Below are 19,417 nucleotides of genomic sequence, written 5' to 3' on the forward strand. Positions count from 1 at the left end.
TAGCACCTATCCAGTCCTTCAGTTCTAGCACATCACCCTCATTGGCTCTCTTTATGGTTCGTGTTCTCCAAATCACCGCTCGTCTTGTTCACCGCCTGAATGTGAGGAGCTGGAGGAGAACCCGGAAACCGTCCAGTCCTACGGAGCTGAGTCTCAGGTTGGTGAGGACAACTCAGGCTGCATACGGGGCAAACCAGTCAAAACTGGAGACCCACCCTCCCCATCACTGGTGCCCTAGCTTCCCCCCCTTTCAATAACATTTTATTACTATTATCATACATTTTTAATCATCACCCAAAGACATGTTTGTTTGTTTTTAATTTTGGAGAGAGAGGAAGTGAGAGGAGGAGAGAGAACTGTCAATGTGAGAGAGAAACATCGATTGGTTGCCTCCTGTACACACCCCAACGGGAATCAAACCCACAACTTGGGTATGTGATGATGGGGAACTGAATCCATGACCTTGCAGTGCATAGGACTTAGCTCCAACCAACTGAGCCACACTAGCCAGGGCTCCTTAAATTCTTTTTTTTTTTTTAAGTCTTTTTATTTTTTATTTTTAAATATATTTTATTGATTTTCTACACAGAGGAAGGGAGAGAGATAGAGAGTTAGAAACATCGATGAGAGAGAAACATCGATCAGCTGCCTCCTGCACATCTCCTACTGGGGATATGCCCGCAACCCAGGTACATGCCCTTGACCGGAATCAAACCTGGGACCTTTCAGTCCGCAGGCCGACGCTCTATCCACTGAGCCAAACCGGTTTCGGCTCCTTAAATTCTTAAAAGTACCATATGTCCATAGTGCAAAAGTCAAATAACAAAAAATGAAATTCCTTACCATTTACTACCTTGAGACAACACTTTTAAGCCTTTTAACTGTTGCATTTGATATTTATCTCCATACTAGAGGCCCGGTGCATGACATTTGTGCACTCGGGGCGGGGGGGCTCAGCCTGGCCTGCGCCCTCTCGCAGTCCGGGAGCCCTTTGGGGATGTCTGACTGCCACAGAGGCAGAAGAGGCTCCCGCCACCACCACTGCACTTGCCAACCGGCTTCTGGCTGAGCAGCGCTCCCCCTGTGGGAGCGCACTGACCACCAGGGGGCAGCTCCTGCATTGAGCATCTGCCCCCTGGTGGTCAGTGCACCTCATAGCAACCGGTTATTGCACCGTTTGGTCAATTTGCATATTAGCCTTTTATTATATAGGATTGTAAGTTATTTATACTGTTACTTCTTGATGTTTTAAGTCATGTCTTGCCTTTGTACCCCAAAGCAGTTTAAAGTACAGGCTTTAGAACCAACCTGCCTGGGTTGAAATCCTGGCTCTTCCAGTTTTAAACTGTGACTTTAGGCAAACCACTCTACCACTCCGTGCCTGGGCTTCCTCAGTTCTAAAAGGAATACTGTCTGCCTGCTTTGGAGGACTGCTGTGGTTCCTGCGCATTTGGTAAGCCTGCGTTCCACTTGCAGGGCTATTATTGCTATAGAAGCGCTCTCTACCCACACCCCAAACCCACGTGGTCTCTGCCCCACATTCCTCCAATAGACACATCTCAATTTTGGTCAAATCTGTGTTCAGCATTAGAACTATGTAAACACTGTTCTCAGATAAAGCACATAGTGTACTATGATTAATTTCCTTCCTTGGACAACTTTTTGTTTTTCTTGGAAAAATAGCTTTAGCTCTTGTCTCTCCCCGCAAACCCCCACCCCCACTTCGCTCAAGTTTCTCTGACAGTAATTTGGCCTCACATTTTCTGAAAGCCTTGACCACCCATTGTTCGTTTGTCCCTGCAGCCTGGGCTCCTGGAAGCTGTGCTGCTCCATCCGGGGTACTGCTGCCATCAGGCATCCCTCATGCCACCCTGGGTTTCCCTGGGCCTCAGGGCCCCTTCTTGGTTTGCTTCCTCACTTCACGGAGGCTTATCATTGCACACCCTCGACTAACAGCATGGCTGTGCAGAGAACTCTAGAAATAAGTCACTTCAGAACTGTGAAGGCATTTCCTCTGTTTCTGATCGTTCAAGTTCTTGCTGAGAAGTCCTGTGACACTGGGATCCAGTCCTTTGTACAGGACTTGAGCTTCTCTCTGGAGGTTTTCAGGTCTTCCTCTATCCCTGGGACTCAGATTCTATAAGGATGTGTCTTCATAGATTGTGTTTTGTTCCATTCATTGTGCCAGGAATTTCCACCTGAAAACTCATTATCTTGGATCATGGGGAATTTTCTTCCCTAGCCTTCCTTATTTATTCGTTTTTTAATATATTTTTATTGATTTCAGAAAGGAAAGGAGAGGGGGAGAGAGAGAAGAAAACATTGATCAGCTCCCTCCTGCACACCCCACACTGGGGATTGAGACTGCAACCTGGGCATGTGCCCTGACCTCCCAGTCAAACCATGACCTCCTGGTTCATAGGTCGATGCTCAACCACGGAGCCATGCAGCCCAGGCCCTGGTCTTCCTTCTTGTTCTTTTTCTGGATCTCCAGTACTCAGATTTCGCATATCCTAGATTAATTTTCCAACGTGCTCTTTATATTCTACTTTATCTCCTAATTCTCAATTTTTAAGTATTTTTATCATATTTATTTCTATAATCTTTTTCTTGTTCTCTCATTTTGTTAGCACCCTGTTCATTCACAGCATAATACCATCTCTCATCATCTTTGGGAAGATCTTATGAGTTTTTGTTTAAGTTTTCATCTTTCCTTCCAATGTCTCTCTTTCTCTTAAATTCCTCTTTTCTTTGTTTTGATATGTTTCTTGAAAAGGTTTACTTCAAAGGTCTCATAATCCTTGCCTAGCCTTTCATATTGAAAAGTGAGACACCAGTCCCAGCTGGGTGGCTGAGTTGGTTGGAGCATCGCCCTGTACTCCAGAAAGGCTGCAGGTTTGATTGCCAGTTAGGCACGTCCGGGGAGGCAATTGATCGATGTTTCTTTCTCACATGGATGATTCTCTCTCTCTCTCTGCCCACTCACTACCCCCTCACCCCCCACCTTCCTCTCTCTATAAAAATCAATAAACATATCCTTGGGTGATTAAAAAAGAAAAAGAAAATTAACACTATATAGGAAACTGAAGCTCTGTGTGCGGGGGAGGGAGCCTGATGGTCGGCAGGCCTGTGTGAGGGTTCTGGAGACAGGTTTTGAGGGGCCCCCAGATAACAATCTGTAGATATGCAGACTTTTCCTTGATCCCCATATTCAAGGTGGCCCTTCACCCTCACCATCAGCTGGGCTTGGAGTTCCCAATACCAAGCCTTCTGCTCAGCCTCTCTGGACAGTAACCGCCCACCCCCCTCCACCCCGCCCCGCCCTCTGCTGGGCAGAGGGGCAATGGACCTCTGCTCCCTGTACAGACGCAGCCTCTCTTCCTTTCCTGCCAGTGTTTCTCAACCTTCCTAATGCCGCGACCCTTTAATACAGTTCCTCATGTTGTGGTGACCCCCAACCATAAAATTATTTTCGTTGCTACTTCATAACTGTAATTTTGCTACTGTTATGAATCGTAATGCAAATATCTGCTATGCAGGATGTATTTTCATTGTTACAAATTGAACATAGTTAAAGCATAGTGATTAATCACAAAAACAATATGTAATTATATATGTGTTTTCCGATGGTCTTAGGCGACCCCTGTGAAAGGGTCGTTCGACCCCCAAAGGGGTCGCGACCCACAGGTTGAGAACTGCTGCTTTCCTGCCCTAATGTTTCCCACATGCATGGCTCACGAGTCATGTTTCTCTGCACTCCCGGCATCAGCTGGCTAGCTTCTGATCATTTAGGGATGTAGGTTTCTGGTTTCTCCAAGCTGCTAAGTCAATAACCACTTAGTTCTGTTTTAGACTCGAATTTTGTTGCCCTCTCCTGTGTTTTGTCTTTCCGAGTCATTGGAGTAGCATTTAGGGCATTAGCAGGGATAAAGGAACCTGTTCCTCCAGAACCTATTCCTTGGGGAGCCCTCCACTGTAGCACCCACCCTCCCATAGGGCTCCATACTGGTTTCCACAGTGGTTACAACAACGTACAATCCCACCAACAGTGCACAAGGGCAGCCTTTTCGTCACATCTTTACCAACACTTGTTTTTGTTGATCTGTTGATGACAGCCATTCTGGAAGGTGTGAGGTGATGTCTTGTGGTTTTAATTTGCATTTCCCTGATGATTAGTGATGTTGAGTGTCTTTTCATGTCTATTGATCATCTGTATGTCCTCTTTGGAGAAATGTTTATTCAGGTCCTTTGCCCATTTTTTAATTGGATTATTCTTTGATATTAAGTTGTATGAGTTCCTTATATATTTTGGATAATAACCCCTTACTGTATGTATCACTGGCAAATACATTCTCCATTTCATTTTGTTGATGGTTTTCTTTGTTGTGCAAAAACTTTTTCGTTTGATGTAGTTCCATTTATTTTTTCTTTTGTTTCCCTTGCCCAAGGAAATACATAAAAAAAATATTGCTAAGAGAAATGTCAGAGATTTTATTTACTGTCCATGTTTTCTTCTAGGAATTTTGTGGTTTCAAGTCTTATATTTACATCATTAATCCACTTCGAGTTTATTCTTGCATATGGCATGAGAAGGTGGTCTAATTTCATTCTAGTATCTGTCCAATTTTCCCAACACCATTATTGAATAGACTGTCTTTACCCGATTGTATGTTCTTGCTCATTTGTCATAGATTAATTGATTATATAGGCATTGGTTTAATTTGGGGTTCTCTATTCTGTTTCATTGTTCTGTATGTCTGTTTTTATGCCAGTACCATGCTGTTTTGATTACTAGAGCCGTGTAGTATAGTAGTTTGATATCAAGTAGAGTGATACTTTCAAGTTTGTTCTTCTTTCTCAAGATTTCTTTGGCTATTCAGGATCTTTTGTGGTGACATAAATTTTACAATTATTTATTCTAGTTCTGGGAAAATGCCATTGGTATTTTCATAGTAATTGCATTGAAACTGTAGATTCCTTTGGGTAGTATGAATATTTTAATGACATTAATTCTTCCTATCCAGGATTACGGTTTTTGCTTCCATTTATTTGTATCTTCTTCAATTTCTTACTTCAATATCATATAGTTTTCTGGGTTAACCTTCTTGGTTAAATTTATTCTAGGTTTTTTGTGGAGTTTTAGATGCAATTGTAAATGGGATTGTTTTTCTTAATTTCACTTTCTGAAGTTTGTTATTGGTGTATAAAAATACAACAAATTTCTGAATATTAACTTTGTATACTGATACTTTACTGAATTCATTTATTCTAATAGTCTTTTTGTGTATTCTTTAGGGTTCTCTCTATATAGTATCATTATCGTCAAATAATGACAGTATTACTTCTTTCTAATTTGGATGCTTTTTATATCTTTTTCTTATATGATTGATATGGAAAGGACTTCCAGTACTATGCTTAATAAAAGTGGTGATCGCTTCTCGGCCTTTTGGCTAAGATCAAGTGTAGTATCTGTTCTTATCAGTTTAATAAAAGTGGTGAAAGTTTCTTATTCCTGATCCTAAAGAAAAAGCTTTCAGCTTTTCACTGTTGAATATGATGTTAGCTGTGGGTTTGTCATACATGACCTTTATTATGTTGAGGTATGGTCTCTCTATCCCCACTTTGCTGAGAGTTTTATCATAAATGGATGTTGGATTTTGTAAAAAAAAAAAAATATTTTTTTTGCATCTGTTGATATGATCATATGGTTTTTATCCTTTGTGTAGTATATCACTTTCATTGATTTGCAGATATTGAACCAGTCTTGCATCCCAGGAATAAGTTCCACTTGATCATGGTGTATGATCTTTTTAATGTATTGCTGGATCCAGTTTGCTAATATTTTGTTGAGGATTTTAGCATCTACATTCATTGGCCTATAATTTCCTTTCTTTGTAGTGTCTTTATTTGCTTTTGTAATTAGGGTAATGCTGGCTTTTTAAAATGAGTTTGGGAGTCTTCCCTCCTCTTGAATTTTTTTCAAATAGTTTGAGAAGAATAGGTGTTAATTCTTTGAATATTTGGTAAAATTCAAACCATTTTATCCAGGACTTTTGTTTGTTAGGAGGTTTTTGATAACTTTTAATGGAACAGAAATCAGTAATCTGTCTGTTCAAATTTACTATTTCTTCTTGATTCAGTCTTGGGAGATTGTACGTTTCTAGAAATTTATCCATTACTTCCAGGCTGTCCAATTTGTTGGCATGTAATTGTTTGTAGTATTTCTGTATAATCCTTTGTATCTGTGATGTCCGTTTTCATTTCTCCTTCATTTATCCTTTTATTTATTTGGGCCCCCTTTTTTTTCTTGATGAGTCTGGCTAAAGTTTTATCAATTTTGTTTCTTTTCAAAGAACCAGTTCTTTGTTTCATTGATCTTTCCTGTTGATTTTTTTAAGACTCTCCTTTATTCTTATGCTCTGATCTTTCCTTCCTTCTATTCACTTCCAGCTTTGTTTTTTCTCTTTCAAGTTTCATATATATATATATATATATATATATATATATATATATATATATATATAGAGAGAGAGAGAGAGAGAGAGAGAGAGAGAGAGGAAGGGAGAGGGAGAAAGAGACAGAAACATCAATGAGAGAGAATCACTGGCTGGCTGCCTCTCGCATGCTCCCCAATGGGGATGGAGCCCACAACCAGGCATATCCCCTTGACCGGAATCGAACCTAGGACCCTTCAGTCCACAGGCTGACGCTCTATCCACTGAGCCAAACCAGCTAGAGCTCTTCTAGTTTCTTTAGGTGTAAGGTTAGATTGAGATTTCTGTTTCTTGGAGGCCTATATTGCTATACATTTCCCTCTTATAAATGTTTTGTCTGTGTCCCATAGATTTTGGATATTGTGTTTTCATTTTCATTTGTCTCAAGGTATCTTTTGACTTCCTCCTTGGTCTCACTGTTAACTCATTCATTATTGAATAGCATGTTATTTAGCCTCCACGTGTTTTTATGTTTTTTCAGTTTTCTTCTTTCAACTGATTTCTAGTTTCCTGCCATTGTGTTTGAAGAAGATGCTTGATATTATTTTAGTCATAAGTTTATTAAGACTTGTTTTGTAGCCTTACATGTAGTAGTCTATCTTGCAAAATGTTCTATGTGCACTTGAAAACAATGTATAATCTGTTGCTTTGGGATAAAGTGCTCTAAAAAGATCAATTAAGTCCTTCTGGTCTAATGTGTCATTTAAGGCTTCTCTTTCCTTACTGATTTTGTCTGGATGATCTAGCCCTTAATTTACTGAGTACACATGAACTTCCTATTTTTGACTTTTAATTTTTGTACTAGCTTGATTGTTGATTGACTCCCTCTTTTTATTAATTGCCTTGTTAGAATTTTTTCTTTCCTATACTTTCTTGTATTTCTGATCTTTTCTAAAGAAGTCCCTTTAATATTCTGTGTTATGCTGGTTTACTGGTCATGAACTCCTTTAGCTTTTTCTTGTCTGGGAAACTCTTCTCTGTCTTTTGATTCTTTAATGATAGCCTGGTAGGTTAGAGTAATTTTGGTTGTGGGTCTTTGCTCTTCATCACTTTACATGTTTCATGCCACTCCCTTCCAGCCTGCAAAATTTGTGCTAAGAAACCAACTGATTATGTTATGGGGTCTCTCTTGTACATAACTAACTGCTTTTTCTCTTGCTATTTTTAAGATTCTATTCTCTGTCTTTAACCTTTGGCGTTTTAATTATGATCTGTCTTGGTGTGGGCCTCTTTGGGTTCATCTTGTTTGGGACTGTCTGCCTTTTTCCTTCACCAGGTTAGGGAAGTTTTTAACCATTATTTCTTTAAATTGGTTTTCAATCCCTTGCTATCTATCCCTTCCTTCCATTACTCCTATGATGAGAATGTTGCTACACTTGTTGTCCCAGACGTCTCTTAAACTATCTCATTTTTTAAATATCTGGGGTTTTTTTGCTCTTCCAATTATATGTTTTCCACTACCTTGTTTTCCAACAAGTCCACTGATTTAGTCCTCTGTTTTATCTACTCTGTTGTTGATTCCCTCTAATGTATTCTTCATTTCAGTTCTTGTATTCTTAATTTCTGACTTGTTTCTATCTCTTTGTATAAGTTCTGAGTTAATCTAATCTTCCCTAAGTTCATTGACCATCCTTATAACCAATGTTTTGAACTCTATATTTGGTAGATTGCTTGTCACCATTTCGTTTAGTTCTTTTTCTGGAGTTTTGTCCTGTTCTTTCATTTGGGACATGTTTCTTTGTCTCATTTTTACTGACTCCCTGTTTGTTTCTGCGATTTAGGTACATTTGCTACTTCTCCCAGTCTTTGCAGAATGACCTTATGTAGTAGTCCTGTGAGTCCCAATGGTACAGTTTCCTTTCTCACCTGAGCCAGGTGCTCCAGGAATGTCCGTTTGGTGGGTTGTGTGTGCCATCTTGTTGTAGTTGAGCTTTGATTATTGACACATCAGTGGGTGGGATTGACATTCAGCCTGACTGAGGGTTGGCTGTGACTACAGTGGGTAAACTGTTGTGTCGGGGCTGATCCTATGAATAGGGAGTCACTTTTGAGGAGTTCTGGTACTAACCAAGTCTGCCCTTTGGGTGTCTCATTTGTGGATGTGGTTGGGTGGTGCTCTGGTGCCGTTTAGATCTGGCCATCGGGTGTGTTGTTTTGGAGACTCTTGGGAGGGGATCTGTTGCAAGCCAAAGTCAGCCTCCATTTGTGCCCTGCTGGAGGCTGCCTGGTGGGAGCTACAATATGATCTTCTATGGCAGTGGTTCTCAACCTTCTGGCCCTTTAAATACAGTTCCTCATGTTGTGACCCAATCATAAAATTATTTTCATTGCTACTTCATAACTGTAATGTTGCTACTGTTATGAATCATAATGTAAATATCTGATATGCAGGATGGTCTTAGGCGACCCCTGTGAAAGGGTCGTTCGACCCCCAAAGGGGTCGCGACCCACAGGTTGAGAACCGCTGTTCTATGGGTTGCCACTTGTGCTGGGCTTAGAGGCACTTGGTAGACGCTATCCTATGAACCAAGGCCAGCTGCTACTAGTGCCAGGCTTGGGACCCTTTGGTGGGCATGGCAATGTGAGTCAAGGCCAGACACAACTTGTGCCGCTGGACTTGTGGCTGCTTAGTTGAAGTTACATTCCAAACCAACACTGGCTGCAGTTTATCACGGGCTTGGGGCCATCTGATGGGCTGAGTCCAGTGCAAGCTGAGTCCAGTCACCACTTGTGCTGGGCTTAAGGCATCTTAGCAAGGGGTAAAGACCACGTCAAGCCCTGCTGCTGCTGGTTTGGGGTTTGTGGTCCTTTGAAAGAGTTTGGGAAAGTCTGCATCAAGGCAGGCCCCTTGTGTGGAAAAGCCTCTGGAAGCGAGTTGGGCCAGGTCCTAGGGAATCACCAGGTTAGGGTGAACAGGGCTAGCCAGGTTAATGGGAGAGCTCAGATTTGGCACCGCCTGTGCTTGCCAGCTGCATGGGGATGGGCTCAATGAAGGAGCAATGGTGCCAGTGCTTCTGTCTCTGGAGAGAGCTGACCTGACTCCTCCCTCTCCCTCTGGATCTAGTTGATTCTGTTCTTCTCTCTATGTCCCTGGTGCTTTCTGAGCTGTTGCCCCTGTGCTGGGAATTTGTGAGCAAGTGGGTCCCTTTGCAGGCCCCTCAAGAGAAATGCCAGGGACTCCAGTAATCCTCCATCTCACTCGGATACTATCCCACTGGTTTTCACAGGCAGATACTATGGGGACTCACCATGTTGGCACTGGTATCCCAGGCTGAGTGTAGGGCTAAGACCCCTTGCTCCTCAAGGGGGACTTTCACAGCTGAGCTATCAATGGACATGTGGGCTGCTTCCACTTACTGCAGTTGCTTCCACCTATTGCAAATAGTGCTGCTATGAACATGAGTGTATAAATACATATTCAAGCTCCTGCTTTCAATTCTTTTGGGTATATACACAGACTTGGGATTGATAGATCATATGGTATTTCTATGTTTAAGTTTCTGAGGAACCTCTATACTGTTTTCCATAATAGCAGCACCATTTTGCATTCCCACCTACAGTACCCAAGGGTTCCAGTCTCTCCACATCCTTGCCAGCACTTCTTTTTTCTTTTCTTTTCTTTTTTAATAGAATAATGGCTATCCTAACTGCTGTGAGGTGGTAGTATCTTATTGTGGTTTTGATTTGCATTTTCATAATGGTTAGTTGAACATCTTTTTTATGTGCTTATTGGCCGTTTGCTTATCTATCTTGGAGAAATGTCTATTCAAGTCCTTACCCATTTTTAATTAGATTATTTTTTATTGTTGAGTTTTAGGTGTTCTATCTTCTGGATATTAACCTCTTACAGATATATGATTTGCAAGTGTTTTTCCCATTCTATAAATTGCCATTTTATTCTGTCGATTTGTATCCTTTGCTGTAATTTTGATGTCATTCAACTTATTTTTACCTTTGTTACCTATGGTTTTGCTGTCATATCAAAGATATCATTACCAAATCCAATGTCATGAAAGTTGTGCCCTATGTTTTCGCCTGAGTTTTATAGTTTTAGCTCTTACATTTAGGTCTTTGATCCATTTTGAGTTCAATTTGTATATGGTATAATGCAAGGGTCCAACTTCATTCTTATGCATGTGGCTATCCAGTTTCCCAGTTGTTGAAAACACAATCTTTTCCCCATTGGTCTTGACACCTTGGTAAAAAATCATTTGACAATATTCCAAGGGGTTATTTCTGGACTGTCTTCCATTGGTCTATATATTTATCTTTATGTCAGTACTACACTGTTTTGGTTGCTGTAGTTTTGCAGTAAGTTTTAAAATCATGCAATCAGGAAGTATGAGATTTCCAACTTTGTTGTCCATTTTCAAGATTGTTTTGCTTATTTGGAGTCCCTTAAAATTGCTGATGAACTTCAGGATGGATTTTTCTATTTCTGCAAGCAAAAACGCAGTTGGAATTTTGATAAGAATTAATATTAAGCCTTCCAATCCATGAACATAAGATGCTATTCCATTTATTTAATTTCTTACAGCAATGTTTTGTAGTTTTCAGAGTATAAATCTTTACTTACTTATTTAAGCTTATTTCTAAGCATTTTATTCTTTTCAGGTTGTTCAATGTTAATATATAGAAATGCAACTGATTTTTGTGCACTGATTTTGTGTTCTGTGACTTTGCTGAATTTGCTATTTATTAGTTCTCATAGTTTTCTTGTGGAAATATTAGGGTATCCATATATAAAATTATGTGAACAGAGATAATTTCACTTCTTTCTTTCCAATTTGGGTGTCTTTTATTACTTTTTTCTGCCTGGTTTTCCCAGGTATGTCTTCTAGTACCATGTTGAATAAAGGTGGTAAAAGCAAACATCCTTGTCTTAAAGGAAAAGGTCTTTCTCTCACCATTGAATCTGATGTTAGCCATGGGCTTTTTCTATATAGCTTAAATGTTTTTTCATGAAATGGTGTTGAACCTTGTCGTGTTTTTCTGTATCAATTGTGAGGATTGTGTGGCTTTTCCAACCTCATTCTGTTAGTGCAGTGTATATTACACTGATTTTCCTATTTTGAACTATCCTTGAATCCCAGGAATAAACCCCACTGGTCTTGGTATATAATCCTTGTAATGTGTTAAATTCTGTTAGTATTTTGTTTAGAATTTTCGCATCAATCTTTGTCAGGGATACGAGTTTGTAGTTTTCTTTTAGTGTCTTTGTCTGGCCTTGGTATCAGGGTAATGCTGAGTGTTCCATCCTCTTCAATTTTGGGGAAGAATCTGAAGAGGACTGGTGTTGATTCTCTTTACATGTTTGGTAGAATTCACCAGTGAAGCCATTTGGTTCTGGAGTTTTATTTATTGGGAGGTTTTTTGTTACTGAGTCAACCTCTTTACCAGTTAAGGGTCTGCTCAGATTTTCCATTTCATCATTATTTAGTCTTGGTAGTTTGTGTTTCTAGGAATTTATCCTTTTCATCCCGGTTATCCAATTTGTTGGCATTCAATTGTTCACTGTACTCTCATAATCCTCTTTATTTCTGTGAAATGGGTTGTAATTCCCCTCTTTCATTTCTGATTTTATATTTACTAGTATTTGTATCTTCTCTATTTTTATCTTGGTTAATCTAATTAAAAGTTTGCCAATTTTGTTGTTTTCTCTATTGTTCATCTCTGCTCTAATCCTTATTATTTCCTTCTTCTGTTACATTTCGGTTTAGTTTTTCTTTCTTTCTTTCCTTTTTTTTTTTTTTTTTTTTTTAGTTCCATATCTCCTTATACTCATGTTCCTTGTCTGTCATGTTCACACAATTTTCAAGGGCCACTGTGAGTGTCACGACCAATAGAACATGTGGAAAGTCTATTATATTGGCCTCATCCTCTCAGAACTGAAGCCAGGGCTAACTCAGAATGTGCTGTGTCATTCGGGCCAGGAGCACATCAGGACCCTCCTGATTCACCATGCCCCTAGGCCAGGCTACGAGGGTGGCACTGCCACTGCAGAAGGAGATGCTACCTTCTGAGGCTCACACGTTACTGTGTCTTCAACCCTGTCCCCTTCTGCCATGTAGCTCCTTCTATGGCACTGGGTTATGGTCAGAGTCTTGGATAAAATGCAAGAGTTTGATTTAATAAATACTGGATAGAAATAGCTGTAGGTTGAGTCATTTGGGATTTTCTGGAGCAAACTGAAGAGTTGCACCAAAACAGTGGTTCCATCTCCGCTTTAATGTGAAGTAGACACAGCCAGGCAGGGCAGCCCTGGTGTTTTATAGATGGGCATTTAAGGACACAATGTATGACAGGCCTAAATCAAATTCTCATCTCCACCTTTAGTTAGCAACTGTCAGTCTTTGGGAAAACTATTTCAACTCTGAGCTTCTATTCCTGCTATTTACAGTGGGTTCCCCCTATCTCTATACCAGCTGATCCCTACTGACTGCCGACTACAGGCCAGGCTGCAGCACCCAGTGAATAACAGCCTCTTCCCCTTGACCCTGTCCCCTCCTAAGTTCTCTACCCCAGCTTCTTCCTTTATCAAAATCGTAGGAAAACATGTGTTAGCTTATATTTTTCTCATAAAGCCCCTTAAAAAATAAAACAAAAAGGAATATTCTACATAATAAATGGAAGTGGGGATGAAGCCATATCAAGTATTGGTTGTGGCTTTAATGATTTTTCAGAGCCAAAAATACCTAGGGAGGTGATATGACATAGAAATGATTATGGTTGGGCCCTAGGATGGTAATTGTGACTCTGCAGAAAATCAGTTCAGGACTTTCTTCTTGAAGAAGATGACAGCTTATTTTCATAAATGAAAACCTGGCAATAAAAATTAAACGTCTTTTCTAGGAAATAATTTAGCCTACTAGAATGACCAAAATATAATTTTCTACTTTTTATCTGTTGAATTGAATCCTTTACATTAGTTTGAGAATAGTTACTTATGTAATAAAAAAAATAAAATTAATATTCTGCATTTCTGGCTCTTTTCACAAGAAAAACATCATTACCTTTCTGATTGTGTTTAGAACAACAAACACAGATCCTTCAGGAAGAAACTTATCCCGTGGGGATTGAGAAAGGATCAGAGTTAAGCACTGAAACAAGCAATTAATTCCCATTAGAGGATTAAGGCAGTCATGTTCACTTTGAATCAGAAAAACGAATTGTGAATAAAATCATGTACAACCAAGAGGTTACTTGTCAAAGTTAATAAATTAGAGCATTGAAGGGCAAACTGGAATGCACAGAAGCTGAGCAACCACGTGAAGCCCTGGCGAAGAAACTGGTGGGTTCTGTATTCAGGGGATGAGACCCCCCATTCTCAGGGTGCTTCGGGAACGTGGGGGGTGGGGACAGTTACCGCCATATGGTGCTGTCTAAAAGCATTGCCCACCCTGTTATGTCACCATCCCCCATGCACGATTTCCCTATAGTACCTCATCATTAAGACGTGAGACATTCATTAACATTCTATTTAGCAATCTTACTTTTGGGTTTTAGAGTTGACTCTAAAGGAATTCAAGCAGCATCTCTATAAACAACTTTACCAACCTATAAAGTATTGAGGGGGAGGCCACTTGGGAATCAAAAAGCCCAACCCAGCTGGTCTGGAATAATGTGGCCATCCAGGAGTCAGCGCAGAGGTGGAACAGGCTCAGAGTCTGAAAGAGTTTCACTTCAGCAAAATTTGGCTAGTTTAACATGGTCAATATTTAAGAAAACAAAAACACTCATGAAAATGTCCATCTGGCCTGGCACTGCTTGAAATGCCTGTCACTTATTCAGCAGTTTTCTTTCTTGAAACACAGTCCACCTACAGTTTCATATTTCATCACTTAAGCAGAAATTGAAAGTGATTACAAGTCCTTCGCATAATTGTTAGGGGAAAAAAAAATCAAGCAGGAAAAATCTAAGCCACCTGGTGGTAAGAGTGTAAAAGGCAGGATGATTTAGAAGTTCATCATGCTAGTTTACAGATTACGACTGCATACGCCTAGAACACATTTAGAAACACACACATACCAAGTGAGCCAAGCAAGAGAAGAGCTAGTATTTAACTCTTCTTCAACCAACCTGCAAAAGGGTTTACATGGACACCAGCTTCTACTATGAAAACAGCCTTTTAAAAAAGGTGTCTCCATAAAACATTCATCCTGTCTGTATTAAAACTTAATGATACGAAGAAACGTTAGTAAAAGCTGTGTGTCATCACTTCAAACTGTTTTCTCCAAGCGATAAAACATCGAACCACGAACAATGCTTCCTGCCTGTTGTCAAGCTAGGACTGACGGACTGGTTGGGGTCGCACGGAGCTGAGGCCTCCCAGGAGCCTGCTGTGCACTCACCCCTGGCGGGCGCTGGGGTGCTCCAGAGCAGAAGCACCTGCCCAAAGACCGGCCAGAAGCTCCCTCTCATCTCTCATGGTTCAATGTCTTACGTGAACGTCGGCTCCCGCAGAGCCCTGGCCCCACCGAATTTGTGGGGCCCCCGGTCACAGAGGAGACCAGTTTCCGTGGAGCCAGCGGCTGCCCTGGTCCTCCCGAGGCCACAGCAGACGTCGCTGAGAGTGGCTGACCCCCAGTGAAAGCACAGATGACGTCCGTGACTGCTCTAAAGAGGGTGTTTATGTTACAGAACCCTCCTCACGTCTCAGTCGAGTAGCCGCTGCTCTCCCTTCTACTGTAACATTATTTTCCCCTGAGAAAACGCCTGTGTGTCTGATATAGTTACACATGAATTCTTCAGAAGTCCCTTAGAACTGTAGGAAACAGGTGAAAAAACAAAATGCTTTGAACTTTAAACTGGAGCTCAGCCTGCGAGCATGAGGCGCTCTAAGGTCACGTCACTCTCCCCTCGGAGGGCCGGCGGGCGGCGGGCCAGGGGGGCTCCGGCGCATCCTGTGGGCGCTGTGATGCTTTCATTCTCTGGCTTGCTAGTTCCTTTACAGCAACGACCAGCGCTTCCTGCCGGCCAACCCCGCTGAATGCCCCGGAAATGTCCCGGCAAACACCTTTCTCACATTAACCGAGCAGCTCCGGTGAAATGGTGGCACCTTTGAAATCAAGAAGTGAGGGCCCCCTCTCCCATCACTCCCTAACTCTCCTTCATGGGACCCTGCAAACAAACAGGCCCCGCAGGGCCTCCCAGCCACACTTGGTCCTCTGCGTGCTGCCTCGCGACCATTCTGTGGGGTTTTACTCTTGGGCCATGCCAGAAATTTTTCAAACAAGACATTTACCGCCACCCCACTTTAATGGTCATTGTGTTGCCATTTTAAAAACACAGTGACCAACAAGGGAGATGACCAGCCCCCAGGCCCTCTCTGATAATCTGGAAAGGACCAGCAGGAAAATTCCCAAACACTGAGTCAGGGAAAGGGTCCTATGGAAACGGAGGATGGTGACCTGGCCAGGCCTGCCAGGGCCACGGCTCCAAATACCAGGCACAGCTGGGAGTGGAGGTGCTGCCAGCTCCCATGGCTCCCAGCAGGCGGCGCAGGAAGTGCTGGGGCCTGGAACCACCAGCCAGAGTGGAAGGCCGTGGGGACGGCACGGGGCCTGACAGCGGGTCTGAGGCCCAGAGAGAGGGTGCGAGAGTCATCATCATGAAGAGCCTGCCTGCCCTGTGGGTGAGGCTTCAGGAACAAGATCTTCCCGCTGGCCCACCTGTGGCTCAGAGGGGGGCATATAAATAATGCTGGCCACCACGACTGAGAGCATTTACTGTGTGCCTGGCCCATGCCGTATGTTCCACTTATATTTTCAAGTTAACACAACTCGGAGATCTCCTCACTCCCTAGCTTCTCCCCACTTCACAGGTGGGGATCTGAGACAGGGGTGAGGTGACTTCCACGGGTGCTCCAGGTAAAGGCAGCAGAGCAGGTGTGTCTGCCCTCACACCTCCTTCCTGCCCTACAGAGATGCGCCCTCAGCTCTAGGGGGAGGACGCTCCTGGTTACCTCCCACCCAAAACTCAGGCCGGGCACAACTGCCAGCCCCGGAGGGCAACAGGCAGTTGGCTTGGGCCACTGCCCACACCGGGTTCCATTTGCATCTTCCTCTAGAAGGCATCTCGGGTACTTAGCACCAAACACCAGGGCAGTGGGCTGGGGACTCAGCAGTCCTAAGCTGCCACAGTGCTGGAATTCCTAATGACTGTATGTGAACTTGTGTAAGTGGAGCCTGATGACACTAGAGCAGTGATGGCGAACCTATGACACGCGTGTCAGAGGTGACAAGCAAACTCATTTTTTTGGTTGATTTTTCTTTGTTAAATGGCATTTAAATACATAAGATAAATATCAAAAATATAAGTCTTTGTTTTACTATGGTTGCAAATATCAAAAAATTTCTGTATGTGACAGGGCACCAGAGTTAAGTTAGGGTTTTTCAAAATGCTGACACGCCGAGCTCAAAAGGTTCGCCGTCACTGCCCTAGAGCGTACTCCAGTGAGCGGGGGAGGTCCTGCAGCCCTACAGGCACACCCATTCTCGATGCCCAGAGCATGGAACCCTGGGGACCCACCATGGATGGGATTCAGTGAGGACAAGGTAACGTCTCCCGTCTATGACTGGGTCCGCCGGAGAGGCCACACTTTCCATTCCAACCAGAACTTGCTCTGAACCCAGGAGAAGGCGATGGAGTTCTAAGAAACAGAAACAACCACAAAGCCCTATCCAATCTTCCTTATGTACCAGACAGCCACCTACAGTGAGGACAATGACACAGAGGGCAAGGGGACTCAGAGCACCTCAAGTTTCTCTTCCTCTCAGTCTTGTTCTATCGTCAGGAGCTGAGGGTGGGCAGTGTTGGTAGAAGGTACATATGTCAAGAGGTGAAATAAATACAGTTGAGAGAGTTCTGAGCAGAGTTTCCAGTTCTAGTGAGAATAAAAGACATATGCATGCACAAGTTATGAAATATCATTTCTGTGATTCCACAGGAGTTAAATATTCCTATGTTTGCATTTAAATTTAAAATGGTCATTGTACAAATATGAATGATAAGCTCAATGCTAAGAATTTAATATAATAAATAATGGTAAAATAACAAAATATAAATAATAATGATAATAGCCCTAGCTGGTTTGGTTCAGTGGATAGAGCATCAGCCTGTGGACTGAAGGGTCCTGGGTTTGATTCCGGTTAAGGGCACATGCCTGGGTTGTGGGCTTGATCCCCAGTAGGGGGTATATAGGAGGCAGCCAATCAATGATTTTCTTCTCTCCCTCCCTCTGCTTTCCTCTCTCAGAAATCAATAAAAGTACCAGTATATTCAAAACAAAACAAAAAAAACAAAAAACAGGTGCCTGACACCATTCTTCTTTTTAAAAAAATAATAAGATAGCAACTAAAAAAAACAAAACACCATGACAAGTCAAGAGAGAGAGACCACAGAAGAAAGGGGAAAATACTTTCGTGCCTTATAACTGCACTTTCTGCTTTCTGAACAAGGGACCTTGCATTTCTCTAAACTGTTTCTCAAACCACGAGCTCAGGAGTGGGGGTTGAACCTTCTCTTCACTTCCCATCTTCCATGTCTAGCACAGCTCCGTGCATGCAGTAGGCACCTAATACCTGCTACAGTGAAGCAAGTGGTTCTTCCTCTCAGTCCAAATTCCCAAAGACCCTGCAGGCCTTCAGTCTGGATTTCTCAATTTCTCTTTGACACAAAAAAACACAAGTTCAAATACTGCTCTTGTATGAAGCTACGGGGATCAAGCTCAGTCCTGCGGCTCTGCCCCTCTTTGCTTCAGACGCCCAGTCACCTCGGCAAGGTGGAGGGAGAGAGAGCCCAGCGCTCCGGGCCCTTGGGCTCCCCTGGGCCAGTTATTCCCCGCCCTGGCCCAGCCTCCCTGGGAGCAGGGCAGTGGCCAGCATCCATCTACCCTTACAGAGATGAAAGGCCACCCAGAACCTGCAAAACGAATCTCTAGGGACAGGCCCAGATCAGTGGGGGCGGCAAGATGGAGATGATGTTCTCTTTTGCCAAAATCACTAACCTGTGCACTTCATGGGGAATTTTCTTGCATGTAAACTATATCTCAAAGGAAGTTAATCTAAAAAAAATTAAATGAGATCATGGGAGGAAGGCAATTTGCAGGCCACTCGGTCTGTAATTATTACCAGTTCATATTCTTAGCTGAGTTCAACATACTTCACAGTCCATAATCAAGAGCAAACACGTTCTTTTATCCAGCATTTTCCCAAGCATCCGAGTAGTTCCAAATATTTCTGACGCAGATTTGTGGTGGCCTCCCTTAAACTCACTTTCTGGAACCCAACATGCAGTGAAACAAGCGGACAGACCTGTCTGTAACCGCTGCCTGGGTCCTGGGAGGAGGCAGCAGAAAGGGAGAGCAGTCCCGGTGTGATCGAGGGGCAAGGACTGGGTAAAGGACTCGGGCCTCACCAGCTGTCAGCACCCACCCAGGGCCCGTCTGCACCAGCTGCTGACCAAGCAGAGGCTTCCGAGGCTGGCTACTAAGGAATGCAGCAAACGACTTGCCTTTTAGAGTATTTTTGCAAGCCTGCTAGAGGAGAGTGCAGCTTTTAACTCGCTTGCTGGCAGTTGCTCAAAATATACTTGTTCTGTTTGGAGTAAGACCCAGTCAAAGGAGAGAGAGCTAAGAATCTGCGTGTTGTCAGAAACCGCAGTCCATTCTGATGGGCATGGGAAGGGCCATCGGGTTTGGTTGAAGGCAGGTAACTCCCACTCTACCTGTGTGCCCCCAAATGGTAATTTTTTTCTCTCTCGGTGACAACAGGGAGTAAGCAATGGAGGGGAAGGTAATGACTATCCTCATGTATTATTTATATACTAGAGGCCCAGTGCATGAATTCATACACGGGTAGGATCCCTAGGCCCGGCCAGCGATCAGGGCCGATCGGGGCCTTCCTTCCTCTGGCTGCTGGATG

General features: G+C 42.7%; 1 protein-coding gene and 1 pseudogene across 3 annotated transcripts in view; one reads left to right on the plus strand and one right to left on the minus strand.

The window, feature by feature from the left end:
- The window catches only part of GGACT (gamma-glutamylamine cyclotransferase), a 48,264-nt gene that overhangs the window by 3,190 nt on the left and 25,657 nt on the right, over positions 1–19,417 (minus strand). The window lies entirely within an intron of this gene.
- Positions 5,431–5,590, plus strand: LOC132229090 (U2 spliceosomal RNA; annotated as a pseudogene).

This window comes from Myotis daubentonii, chromosome 2 (genome assembly GCF_963259705.1).
Source record: "Myotis daubentonii chromosome 2, mMyoDau2.1, whole genome shotgun sequence".
NCBI lineage: Eukaryota > Metazoa > Chordata > Mammalia > Chiroptera > Vespertilionidae > Myotis > Myotis daubentonii.